Source organism: Rhineura floridana, chromosome 2, assembly GCF_030035675.1.
Source record: "Rhineura floridana isolate rRhiFlo1 chromosome 2, rRhiFlo1.hap2, whole genome shotgun sequence".
Taxonomy (NCBI): domain Eukaryota; kingdom Metazoa; phylum Chordata; class Lepidosauria; order Squamata; family Rhineuridae; genus Rhineura; species Rhineura floridana.
The window spans coordinates 163,880,216-163,894,508 of record NC_084481.1 but is presented as its reverse complement, the minus strand read 5'-3'; the positions used below and the strand labels follow the sequence as shown (position 1 = coordinate 163,894,508).

Genomic DNA, 14,293 nt, shown 5'->3' with positions numbered 1-14,293 from the left:
AAGGTGGCAGTATCACTGTGCCAGTGAGACAGCTCTAACTGGAATTGCTTCAGTACAGCCACACAAACTGCACTGGTTTAGCATCTCAAGATGCATCCTCTGAATTGGAACTGTACAAACTATTTATCTGCAGTGAGCAAGAAGCAGATGGCACAATACAGGTGTGCCTTAAAATCTAGGTGTGGGCAGGGGGGGAGGGGCATAGCAGGATTCAAGAGTGTCAACATTAAGTGCAATCCAAAAGGAGAAAAACTCACCTTAAACTGATGACAATGTATAGATTAAATATATAAAGTATATATGAGCCAAAACAGTCTCAGTAGATATATACACACAGAGACGCATCATGAGATGGCCAATACTACAAACCTCCCCTAAATGTCCACAGATATGAAAGAGGGGGACAGAGAAACTACACCGAAGTACAAAAGACACAAACAAAAGTCAACACACAGATATATATCTCAGGTTTTTCTGGAACTACAGTACTTGCATCACATAAGATATCAACTAAATTGCAGCAGCACAAAAGGCTCTGCAATCACATCTACCCTGTGTAAAACATTATGGCCTGGTTCACATCTAACATTAAACCATGTTACGATGCGATGTGAATGAGCAGCATGCTGCTGGGAAGTTCACACTCCACTCCTCCCTCCTTCCTCTTGCTACCAAGAAGCAAGCTAGAGTCTGGGTTGTCATGACATCTCAACCCAGGTTTCTGATTTGTTTTTCCTAAACAAACCACAAGCAGCAATCCAAGACCAAACCTTAGTTACCATTTGTGATTGGTTTGGAGAGAAACAAACCCCAGATTTAGACATTTCAACAAGCTAAGCTACAGTTCGTTTCCCAGTAGCGCAGGAGTGGGAGAGGTGCACAGTGAGAACTTTTCAGCAGTATATGTGTTAGCATGTTGCATGTTCATATTAAACTATAGTTGGTTTTTAACTATGGTTTAATGTGATGTGCAAACAAAGCTGACATGTCTACAAACTTTTGCTTGGTATCAAGTAGGCATGGAAAATCAGTCCATAAAACAAACACAGGACATCCTTTCCATAAGAAAACTAAGCAGCACAAAACATCCTGCGGAAATAGAGGGAAAATATGTTTACCTCTCACAGTACAACAGTGTACTGCGGAGATTTACTAAATGGAATGCCAATAACAATAAAATCAAATTAAAAGGGGATTAAGTATAATGGCCTAAAGCAGCCTACTGTCTGCATCGGAAGCAAAAAAAAAATTTCTATATTACTTTTTTGGCTTGTCTTTCAGCTGAAGACAGATGCTCAACACACATACCATTTATTAACTAGCACAAGGTTTTGTGCCTCAGTCACGGCTGTCCTATTAAATTCTGCCAGGCCTACTCAATACCATAAAGATATCTAGGAGGTATTTACAAATGGGAGAAGGGTGATTATCCTCCAAAAATATAGGGCTGCTCAATACATATTTTATATCATTCATGCTTTTAAATGTCTTTTTAAATATTTTTTAGAAAAACAGCTAAATAGTATTGTTTTACCACTTTGGTGCTTATACCTATATAGCCAATAACATGTACTCATCGTGACAAACATGCATTATGAAGATATGCACAAGGGAACTAAAACTGGCTGCAGTTTCCTACTATAATACTTATTAAACAATTCAGTACTTTTTTTTTACTGCTGCAGTATGGACCAAACTGAGGATTATTAATGTTTTCCTTTAATTTATTTCTCAGTAATTTTATGTTAAATGCATGTTTCATTCAAACCTTTTGCATACTTAAAATATGTTAATTTGAAGAATCTTCGTGGCTTCTTTGCACAACACTGAGCAATAAAAATTAACGAATTGTTTTGAACACAACATTGCCAGACTTTGTGGCTGTACTAAGGGAATAATGTCTAAAACGCTTTAACACGTCTAGAAAATGATGAATTACAGCCATGGCCTAACTGGGCCAAGAATCCCAAGGCAAAACCCTAAACACTAATGCTAGGACATGAAACTCAGCCATATATGTACCTGAGCTGTACCCAAAGCCATGTTTTTGAAGATCTCAAGCCATGTTTTGAAAGATCTCAAATCTCTCATATTCACAGCAGCAGCCACTACCATTTCCTGTGCAAACTTCTGGCCTACAATCCATGTTAACACTTTGGAAAGCTGCAATTTGAACCAACTGAAGCTTCCAAACTATCTTCAGAGACAACTCCACAAAGAGCTCATTACAGTAATCTAAGCTTGATGTGATTAGAGTTGTTGTTGTTGTGTGCCTTCAAGTTGATTATGACTTATGGCCACCCTATGAATCAGTGACCTCCAAGAGCATCGGTCATGAACCACCCTGTTCAGATCTTGTAAGTTCAGGTCTGTGGCTTCCTTTATGGAATCAATCCATTTCATTTGGTCTTCCTCTTTTTCTACTCCCTTCTGGTTTTCCCAGCATTATTGTCTTTTCTAATGAATCATGTCTTTGGATTATGTGTCCAAAGTATGATAACCTCAGTTTCATCATTTTAGCTTCTAGTGACAGTTCTGGTTTAATTTGTTCTAACACCCAATTATTTGTCTTTTTCGCAGTCCATGGTATGCGCAACGCTCTCCTGCAACACCACATTTCATATGGGTTGATTTTTCTCTTATCCATCTTTTTCACTGTCCAACTTTCACATCCATACACAGAGATTGGGAATAACGTGGTCTGAATGATCTTGACTTTGGGTGTTCAGTGATACATCTTTGCATTTGAGGACCTTTTCTACCTCTCTTACAGCTGCCCTCCCCAGTCCTAGCCTTCTTCTGATTTCTTGACTATTGTCTCCATTTTGGTTAATGACTGTGCCGAGGTATTGATAATCCTTGACAAGTTCAATGTCCTCATTGTCAACTTTAAAGTTACATAAATCTTCTGTTGTCATTACTTTAGTCTTTTTGACATTCAACTGTAGTCCTGCTTTTGTGCTTTCTTCTTTAACTTTCATCAGCATTCGTTTCAAATCATTACTAGTTTCTGCTAAGAGTATGGTATCGTCTGCATATCTTAAATTATTGATATTTCTCCTTCCCATTTTCACACCTTCTTCATCTTGGTCCAATCCCGTTTTCCATATATGTTCTGTGTATAGATTAAACAAACAGGGTGATAAAATACACCCCTGTCTCACACCGTTTCCGATGGGGAACCAATCGTTTTCTCCATATTCTGTCCTTACAGTAGCCTCTAGGTTGTACATCAGGACAATCAGATGCTGTGGCACCCCCACTTCTTTTAAAGGATTCCACAGTTTTTCATGATCTACACAGTCAAAGGCTTTGCTGTAATCTATAAAGCACAGGGTGATTTTCTTCTGAAATTCCTTGGTCCATTCCATTACCCAATGTATGTTTGCGATATGATCTCTGGTGCCTCTTCCCTTTCTAATTCCAGCTTGGATGTCTGGCATTTCTCGCTCTATATATGGTAAGAGAATTACAACGCCCATCAACCCCAGCCAGCAGTTGGGAGTTGTAAGAGAAAATATTTCGATGGCATCAGTTTGGAAAAGGATGAAATAGAGCATGAAGAACCAAGTCCAGGACCAGCTTCTCTAGGAAAGAGTACAGCTGATGCATCAAGCAAAGCCATTAAAAGGCACTCCTAGCAAAAGCTGCTACCTACCTATCCAGGAGCAGAGTTGGATCCAGGAACAAACACAAGATCCAGGAGCATCTTCAAGCTGCAAACCTGATTTTAAAGCTGAATGCAACCCCTCCCAAAACTGGTTATATACCTAATCCTCATATCAACCAATAATACCTCCATATCCCCAACCAACAATACCTCCACCTTCTCTAAATTAAGTTCCACCTTGCATGACATCATCCAATCCAAAATTGATGTCAACCACAGAGTTCAGAACCTTTACTGTATGCCCGGTATCAGGAAGCTACTTGTGAATAAACTATCTGGTATGATAGAAGGGAGATGCACTTGTGGACCCTAACTTCTTTGTCAATCTGTTACAGCTCTCACTCACCCACTTCATTTCTGTATGTAATATGAATGGCCTCCAGATAAACAAATATTCTATTTATGTGCCATGAGGAAAACCTGATTCCAAGTAGTTTGCAGCCATTAATAATCTTTCCAAATGTACTAGACATACTGTCTACATCCCTCCCAATTTAGACACACTTTTCAAAATACTACATTTAACTTTCTAAAGCCTATTAAAATTGATTAAATTCATATTAGAGTTTAGTCTTAAATGCACACACACACAATTAATGCCAAATACCTCATTCATAATATGCAAAATGGCTACCTAAATCAAGTGTTTGAAAGTCTGGATTTTTATAACTAGCAGAATGATTTTCTGTGTCCCCCACTTTGAAAATGAGCATCAAGCTAGTATTTAATTATGGAATGTAGAATTCTGCTCTGAATGTGTATTTCATTCCACTATCTCAGTGTTCAAGAGAGTAATGCTGCAAACAATGTCAAGTGGTCTAGTTAAACCAGAGGCCTCAATTCACTCAGTTTGTTATAAATACTGGATTGAATTTTGCACCTCCACATTATCTGTCTCTACGGTACAACCCTAAAGACACAATTTGCGTTATCTTTTCAGCACCTAATGAAGACCTTCCGCTTTAAACAAGCCTTTTAAGTAAAGACCTTATCCCAGTCTGTGTCTTCATTGGAATTGCTCTCAAATATGTTTTTAAAGTTATTTTTCTTTTTTAAAAGATGTTTTAAAGCTTTTTTTAAAGAAGTTTTAAAGATGTCTTGTTTTAATATGTTTTAAAGTCTTTTGTTTTTAAGATGTGCTATTTATTTGTTTGTTAAATTTATATCCTGCCCTTCCGCATAGAAGAATGTTTTTAGTGTTTTTGTTTGCTGCCCTAGGCTCCTTTTGGGAAGAGAGGCGGGATATAAACTTAATAAATAAAATGAATAAATAATTAGAGTCTGAGCCATTAGTTATTTACCACTAAAGCCAACATTAAAATATTAGTAGTAGTGCTAGCTTTGTCTATGAGCATAATTCATAAATTCAATTTTAGAACTGTGAGATGATTTACGGAAGTCATATTACAATGGAGATGCATGAAATCTGGTCTTGCCTGTCAGCAGGCAAGCACGAGAAAGGAAACCAAGATCACCTGTAGGGTAAGCCAGTCTACTGCAAGGATTTGTTGTTGCTGTTATGTATACGATTACGACTTATGGCGACCCTATGAATCAGTGACCTCCAAGAGCATCTGTCATGAACCACCCTGTTCAGATCTTGTAAGTTCAGGTCTGTGGCTTCCTTTATGGAATCAATCCATTGCTTGTTTGGCCTTCCTCTTTTTCTACTCCCTTCTGTTTTTCCCAGCACTATTGTCTTTTCTAGTGAATCATGTCTTCTCATTATGTGTCCAAAATATGATAACCTCAGTTTCATCATTTTAGCTTCTAGTGACAGTTCTGGTTTAAATTCTTCTAACACCCAATTATTTGTCTTTAAACCCACAATTATCAGAATGGCTGCTGAACTGTGTATGGCCAGACATCATCCCTTTCATAAGAGAATCTGTGAATGCTACTTACTGAGCAATGGCCATTAATTTTCTTACTACTGTTTGCCACACTCTGGATCCACCCAATCAATCTCCACACATAAACTAATTTAAATTAGCCATGAAAGGCAATGGTTGAGAGGCATGTAGTCGGCCACACAGCTACAAGCATCTTGTCCAAATTCTCAAGGCACAAAAGCTTAAACTGATCCCAAACACCAAATTAGACAGTGCACTACACACTTCATTTGGAACCATCACAAATCACCATGGAAACAAGCTTTATCCTCAAAGTACCTTGCAAATTTGTCACAGCAGTATTTTAAGGGCTTGAAGGCCCCATTATCAGGACAGACGTTTAACAAACCCTGCCCCACTAAGCATACCTCAGCCAGACAGCTACTCAAGCATACAACAAAGGTGGATAAGTACAATCTCTTTAATACTTTCACTGACTTGCAATAGGCACAATCATGTGCTGTAATGCGCGCTTGGTCGTCTTCATGGCAGGTTTTCCACCATTTACACTCCAGTCATCATCCGACCTGCCTCAGTGTCCTCAGCCCCACAATGGATGCATCCTCTTGTCTTCTTGCCCTTAGATATATGGACGCAATGGAAGCCTTGTGTGTCCAGGGATAAGATAGGCCATGCATCACAGGATGCAGCAAGCTACAATGCCTGCAGCAAAACTGGTTTCCTGGCTGCCATCTCACATTACGCTGGGGTTGTGTGTACCCAGAGGCCAACCAAATGTATATGAAAAGGCCAGACTACAGTGGAAGAAGGTGAGCCACACCTAAGATTGAATGTCTAACCTTATCTTGGGAAAGTGGCTGTGTTAATTAGCTATATAACCAAGTATTATTTCAATTATGTGCATAATGTACAAGACAGAATAGTTGCTATACATGTTCAGAAACAAGCTTGAGCTAATGTTTATCAAATATCAAAATGTGTTACACATATACACAAAGCTTTCTTGGCAACTGCTAGTCAGGGCGTTACCAAAAAGACTTACAACAGGCATTATTTCTAGGTGACCTGATTCTTAAAGTGCTATGTTTTTGCCAGCCCAATCAACTGTAGTACAGCTGACATGGCTGGAGTACTCCAAGGATTAAGCCACACAAACATTTCCAGTTTTACTCTTCTGAGCCTGATATTTGAGCCAGTAGAGTGCAACAAGTTGAACAAATTAAGAATTACCTCACAGTACTGACAGGACTGTTCTTGGGTGGACCAAGAGACACACCTAGTCTATCACATCATTAGATCAGTTCCTCTGCTGGTCGTCAGCAGAGCTTCACGTGCCTCCAAAAGAATAAATTTCATTATGAGGAATCCTACTTTAATGAGAGACATGAGTAGAATCCCAACTTTAACAAACATTTTTGTCTGCAACAGTAATTGCCTCATAATGAAAGAGCTGTAGGTATCTATCCATTAATTGGGATATTTTTAAAAAACAAACAAATCAAGGAGTATTATCACAGACCAAAAAATGTATACTGCTGAAGAGAGGCTGGAATCCTACACTGAGCATCATTCATGTAAGAGGAAATTATTTCTGCCAGCTCCCTCACTATCTGCAGCCCCCATCACCATTCCCCATACCATTCTCAGTTGTCCCCCACTGCCCCAAAACCAATTTTGAGGAGACACAGCAGGAAGGGAAGGTGGGAGAGACTCATTCTATTCAGTTCCATTCACACAAAAAAAGTTAGGATCCAAGGCACAGAGTGCAATTCTGCAATCTGTGCTCACATAGCAACTCCCACAAGACTCCATGAGTCTTGCACATGACAATCCTTGCTCACCAGGCACCTCCACACAGCACTTCAAAAACACTGTTGCCAAGCAGGGTTGCCAGCTCTGCCTCAGGATCCAGATGTGCAGAATATTCCCAGCTAAAGCATGAGCAGAGTGTCATGTATGGGGGCCTGGGGAAGAGCCTGCAATGGGAGGATACTAAGGAGGTTCAGGAGGTCAATGGCTGCTACTGAATGGTTCTACAGTAGGGATAACTAACCTTTGGCCCTCCAGATGTTGTTGGACTCAAACTCCCATCAGCCCCAGACAGCCTATCTTATAATCCAGGATGATGGAGTTGCACTCCAGAAACTTCTGGAGGGCCAAATGTTAGCCACCCCTGCCCTACAGTATCGCAGCACACCCAGCAAACTTTGGGGGGGAACAACTGGTAGAGGAGGACAGATTTATCACAAAGCTCTGTAGCAGTCACTCCATGAGCACAGGGTGCAATAGTGCACTCATAGTCAAGTAATTTTAAAACATCATTATGTAAAGGCTAAAAAAAGAAGAAAAAATAGATCTTAGTACTTTTCAGGAAGCAACTCTGGTAAAACACAGAATGTGAAAATAGTCCATTGCTCTTGCAGTACATCTCCATTTAATTAAGGCTACTACACTGAGTTATTTTGTGCAATGAATGAGCATTTGCTATTTGTTGTACACAATTCAAATGACTTCCCTGAAGGGCGTGCTTATGTTATTAGAATAATGAATTTGAGCACTCAACACCATTTGTACCTGGGAAAATGGTATACCCCCCACCCCCCCGATAGCATCCTTTGCAACTGCACGTGCCACAGGGGATGTGGTTGTAAAAATACTATGGGCAACTATCAGTTGCTGCCTGTACTGTTGACATAAATTATTTCTAAGATGCCTAAAAGAAAACAAGGTGCTGTTCAATGCAAAAACACAGAACAAATATGCAATCCTGCATTTGTATCAGTAACAAGCAGCCCTACTTTGTTCATCCCAAAACTTAACTTCATTCAAATTCTGTGCCTGTGTGCTCTCCCATTATAAAACTCCAGCGCCAGAACGCTTATCCAGAATATTTTCTTCATATGGTAAAGAGTAGCAGGACAAAACCTCCCTGGCCCCAAGTTCTACCACTGGATAAACCTTCTATTTTTAAGCTCCCCTTCTTCTGTGCTGGGTGAATTTCCCAATTCAAAAATCTATGTGCATATGTACATAAGAAAGTGTGCATAACAACGCAGCTAATTAGTCATTCCTCTTCATTAGGTGAGACTGGAAATTGCCCTTGAATCAAGGCTTGTAAGAGATTTGTACAAGGCCTGAAAGGGCTGTATGTTGTAAAATGAAAAGATTTACAATGCAGTTTGTTTATTTATACATGAAAGACCGTGGATATATAATGGTGCATATATATATATTTACAAAACAAGCTGGTTTATTTGTGTCTTTATATCACAAAGTATTTCTTTTGAAGCTCTTATGGATGACTTGCATATATGCTATGTAATCATTCCTATACACAAAGCACATAATCCAAGAGATTATGCAACTGAATGCTGTAATAGCCTCAAGATATTTTATGTTTGAAACACCAAAGCATTTGCAGAGATATCATGTAAGTCACAGTATCTCTTAACCTCAGTGTAACCACTACTTGAACTAACTTGTTGTGACTAGAACAATAAGGATGAAAGGATGAGACTAAAGAAGATCAAACACATTAGCCGGTGTTGGGGGCAAAAATAAGGTCTCCTTTCTCGGGATTGTCCCTCAGAACAACAATAAAATCAACTAATGGCAGAAAGCATCAGTCTGCATTCCTCCTGATTTTTAGTTTAGGGAAGGGCTATAATTCAGTGGTAGAGCACATACTTTATAGTGCAGAAGACCCCAAATGCAATATATAGCATGCCCAGTTGGGCCTGGGAAAGATTCTTCATCTGAAATCCTGGAGAATCATCAACCACCAGGGTAAACAGTACTGAGCTAGAAGAACCAACGGTCTGACTTGGTAGAGGATAGCTTCTTCAACTCCTGCTTACTATATTACCCTGTAAAGCTCTGTTTACAAATGTTTTAAGTGAATGAGTAGATTTTTATAAGCAAGTATATTATCTTTTTCCAAATCAGTTCTGCTGATTTAAATTAACCATTTATTTAAAGCTTCTGTTACAAAAATCTTAAACATTCCTTAATATTTATTTAAGCAGCCAGCAATGTGACATCTATGGAGAGGAACCCAAAGTTCAGCAGTTCAGAATCAGCAGTTGCTCAGTAGCTCAAAAGGAACCTTAGTTGCTCAGATTTTAAGAATTTAAGAAGAGCCTTGCTGAATCAGGTCAAAGGTCCATCATAATCCAGCATCCTGTTCTCACAGTGGCCAACCAGATGCCCCAGTGGGAACTCTGTAAGCAGGACCTGAGCAAAACAGTGCTTTCTCCACTTGTAATTCCAAGGAACTGGCATTCAAAGGCAAACTGCCTCCAACAGTGGAGGGTAAACACAGCCATCATGGCTAGTAGCCACTGACAGCCTTATTCTCCACAAATGTCTAAACCTCTTTTAAAGCGAACCAAGTTGGTGGCCATCAGTACATCATGTAGTAATGGAGTCCACCATTTAACTATGTGTGGCCCATTTTAAAAGATGAGCTACTTGCATATAAATTTTCTCATCAGCCATCTCAGGGATAGGGGACATTTATAGGAGGGAGTATAAGAGCCCTACTGAATCGGGCCAAAGGCCCATCTAGTCCATCATCCTTTCCTTACAGTGACCAACCAGATGCCTCTCTGCAAAGCTCACAAGCAGGACCTGAGCGCAATAGAGCTCTCCCCACCTGTAATTCCCAGCAACTGATACTCAGGGGCATACTGCCTGCAACAGTGGAGATAGAATATAGCCATCATGACTAGTAGCCATGGACTGTGTTCCCTTTGACTGGTACGGTATGACTGATACCGTTTACAACTGCCTTATTCCTTTTCCTCTGAAGATGGAGCATCAGCTGTTTCTGTTCAAAGAGATCACTGCCATAGCAAGAAACCAAAGGATACCTTCCCTTAGATTGTAGCTTTGGTCAAAAAGCACCATCTGAATATATTTATCAAAAATATGAGAGGAAACTATAGTTCTAAACTATTTAGAAGCTATAGTTGTAGACTAAGAAAAGTTGGGATTAGAAGAGTTAACAGACAACAACTATCTCTTGAGATGTGGAAAACTGGACACACTCAGTAAGAACATATGGAAACTTTTAAAAAAAGGAAAGAGTGGAGTCGGGGATTGTTATGTCATTAGAAAGTAGGGTTCTCTGTTGTAAATCTGCTCCCCCTCCCCCATTTTCAAGTTAGCTTTATTTTGAAAAACACACAGACAACTATAGTTAGTGTTAACCACACTTTGGTTCAGATGATACAAGACACAGTTAAGCAAACCTAAAAGTGAACACTTCCAAATTTCTACTGGTTTCAGGGGAGGAGGAAAGGGGGAGGGGAGAACATGAACCCGATATTCACCTACGCTCATTCATGTCATGCCAAACATAGCCACTGAATGTAACAAGTTGTTACATGAAGTGGGCTTAAAAGGTAGGTATGCATGACAAAGAACAAATTTGTTTGCTTTGACAATATCCAAAAGCAGACCCTTAAACCTTGCTGAGGATGTTGCCCCTTCTTCCAAAATCACTGTGCAATGCCCCATCCACTTGGAAGTAGTGCCCCATATCTCATCTAATTCCAGAAAGAAAAATCCAAAAGTAACTACAAAGACAAACCTTTGGGAATTGGTGCTGTCCATTCCACCATATAAAACTCACTCACTATGTACACAAACACACACAACTATATATATATATATATATATATATATATATATATATATATATATATATGAATAACTTGCTTCTTCCGAGTTTATATTCTCACCTCAAGTTTTATTCTTCTGATCACTCTCTAGCATAACTGAAGTTCCTATTCCTTTTGTCAGCATCACTGTGCAATATACCCAGGAAACATTTCATCTGTAAAATATGAGGACAATTGGGGGGGGGGGAGAGAGAAAGAAGATGGAAAGATTTTATAATCATGTAGGAAATGGTTTGACGTCATATTAAATTCTGAGTTTTAGGACTCTTTCCTCATCAGACATGCCCCTGTTGACCAATTAAGTGGCAACTGACCAGCCTGCTTTCAAAAACAAAATATAACTGCTTCACACCATCCTTACGGTACACACTCATCCTTTTCTATACTGTTATTATTTTCACTACACAACAAACATACATTAAAGGGAATGTTACTGAGGAGTTTAGCCTGCCTTTTGTTTTATGTATGTACCTAACACTTTGACTCTAAAATCTCTAGGTTGTCTGACAATGTATGCACAGGAAAAGCTTAGACATACAGGGCAAGCAAGTTGCAAATATGTACTTCCTACCTCTGTTCACAACAATTAATAGGAAGGACACTTACCCTTACGTACAGTAGCATAAAACTTCCCAAACAGGCAAATGCCTTTCTCACCACCTAGTCCTTAACCCAGAAATGTGTGGACCCTGTGGCTCTCCAGATGTTTCTGCATTCAGTTCCCATAATTTTAGATCACTGTCTATTTTGGCTAGGACTGATGGGAGCTGACCTAGAATGTATTGCAGACACCTGGCTGGAAGAAGTGGATGGGGTAATGTTGTCTCAGTTATGCCTGCTAGGTCTCTCTGTACAGCACCAGGCAAGGCTGGGAGTGGGTCGGTGGGTGGTAGGCAGACAGAACTGCTGTGGTCTATCATGATTGCATCCACCCTGACCAAGTGTTCTCTTCATTAATTTACCAGTTTTGAGTGTATGTATTTGAGGGTAGGCGGCTGGAGCAGAATGGGGATTGTGTTGATGTACTACTCACCCTGTTGCCCAACAGGCTCTTTATCTGAACTACCTAGGGTGGTCTCACATGTGGTGTTGGAGTTTTCCAGACTGATGGTCATGGAGTACTTCAGCATCTATGCAGACCCCACCTTGTTGGCAACTATGGGGCTGTTCCAAATGATATCAGGCCTCAGGCCTCTAGCAGGATATATCTTGGGCTTGGCTTTGTGTTCTTGACAAAAGGAAGGTGTTCTAGGTATGGAGGAATAGTATGTGGTCCTTTCATCATTGACAGATCTCTGCATGTCCTTAGAGTAACAGGAGCTTGTAAACTCCACAGGGTTTCCAGACTCCCTGTAGCCCTCTGAATGGTTTCCTGACTGCCTGCAGCCCTCTACTGAAAAAGCTCTCTCTGACCCCCCCCCCCGTCATGTTGGATAATTTCCAACCAGACTTATATTTGCCATTTGGGGACAAGAAACTTGAACACATAGCAGAATCTCAGCTCCAAGGTTTCTTAGATGAAATGGATTCTCTAAATCCATTTCAGCCTGGCTTCATGCCCGATTCTGGGACAGAAGCAGCTTTGGTGCCTTTGCAGGCAACCTCTGCTGGGAACTAGACAGAGGGAGTACATTCCTATTGGTTCTGCTAGACTTCTCAGCTACATTAGATATCATTGTTAGCAGTATCCTTCTGTAGCACCCGTCAGGGAAGGGTTTGTGAGGTGCTGTTTTGCAATGATTAGTCTTGTCCTCAGGGCTTAGTTCCAAAAGATGATGATGGCAGGTATCTGTGCAGTGTTTTTGTTGTTGGTATATGGTATCCCTCAATGAGCGATTATTTCCCCCATGTTGTTCATCATGTACATGGGAACTGCTGGAACATAGCAAGCTGCCATATACTGAGTCAGACCACTGATCCATCTAACAGTATTGTCTACATTGACTGGCCTCTTGATGGTTTCAGACAGGAGACATTCCCAGCCTACCTGGAGATGCTGGGAATTAAATCTTCTGAGCTATGCCCTTTCTCCTTAAGAGGTTGTCCAAGGATTTGGAGTGTGTTGCTATCAATATGCAGATGACCAGTACCGCCCCTAGGCACTGGGAAGCTGGGCACTTGCCCCGGGCCCTGCATTTTGGGGGGCCCCATGCTTGGCGATCTGTGCTTGGTGGCCGGGGAGGTGGCGTCGCAGTCCTTGGGCATTGTGGCTCCGCTGACTCCACGACAGGGCAACGCAGGCTAGTGACGCAGACCCGCCCATTGCCTTGCGCGGCCGCCGCTCTTCCCCGTTGCTCTGGCGGTGTCAATTAGCCGCCGCGCTTTGCGTTCTGTGCTCAGTTCCACCTTAAGAGGCCGGCCCGGGACTTCTTGTGGTGGTTTGTTGTTGCCATTGCCAAGTACACCTGTGCTCATTAGTCGCAGCTACTGCCTCCGCTCTAGAGCGTTGAGAAGGCGAAAAGGTTCGCTTAAGGCTGGGTTACCTCCTCGAACTTCACTCGCCCAACAAGGAGCAGGAGAGGCGCGTCCTAGGTAAGGAGCCCTCATCCTTGTGTGCGCGTGTGAGGGTAATTCAATTCTTTCCCCTGCTTCAGTCAACAACTGTGCCATGGTGTCCGTCCCCCCCAATTCCACTGCCCTCCATTCGTATTTACTTTATTTCTCTCCTCCCTCTCAAAGTTCAAAAGATGGGGAGAGGGGTTATTATTTTCCTCCTTTTTAATTTCGGTTCAAAATCTTACCATTTTCCATTCTTTTTAAAAAAAGCCACTAAGCTATTTTCACTCTAAATCAACACTGAAATGTTAAAGTTGCAGTCCTGTGCACTCTTACATGACAGTGAATTCCATCAAAACAAATTGTCCTCACTTCTAAGTAGACATGCTTAGGATTTGCATATTAATGTAAGGTTAACAAAGGTTCTCCTTACCTGGAGAATTGACTTTCCTCTCCCTTTTCTGTATTTTTTTCTTTTCCTGTCACCTTCAATGGAAGCCTTCCTTTTCCTCTCTCACAAATACCTGTCTGTCTGCCCTCTCCTTGTGTCAACTTACCTAATATAATGTACAGAAAATAAATCTGAAAAA

General features: G+C 40.8%; 1 protein-coding gene across 8 annotated transcripts in view; it reads right to left on the bottom strand.

Annotated features, from left to right (window-relative positions):
* SIPA1L1 (signal induced proliferation associated 1 like 1) overlaps positions 1-14,293 on the bottom strand; it is a 240,839-nt gene that overhangs the window by 195,136 nt on the left and 31,410 nt on the right. For 5 of the 8 annotated variants that reach the window (XM_061611192.1, XM_061611187.1, XM_061611186.1 and 2 more), the window contains exon 2: positions 11,268-11,362. The exons of 2 other annotated variants lie outside the window; for them this stretch is intronic. The gene's annotated coding sequence lies outside the window, so the exon portion shown is untranslated. Of the gene's footprint in view, positions 1-11,267; positions 11,363-14,136; positions 14,203-14,293 lie in introns of those variants that run through there. One more of the 8 variants, XM_061611189.1, reaches the window with a different exon arrangement.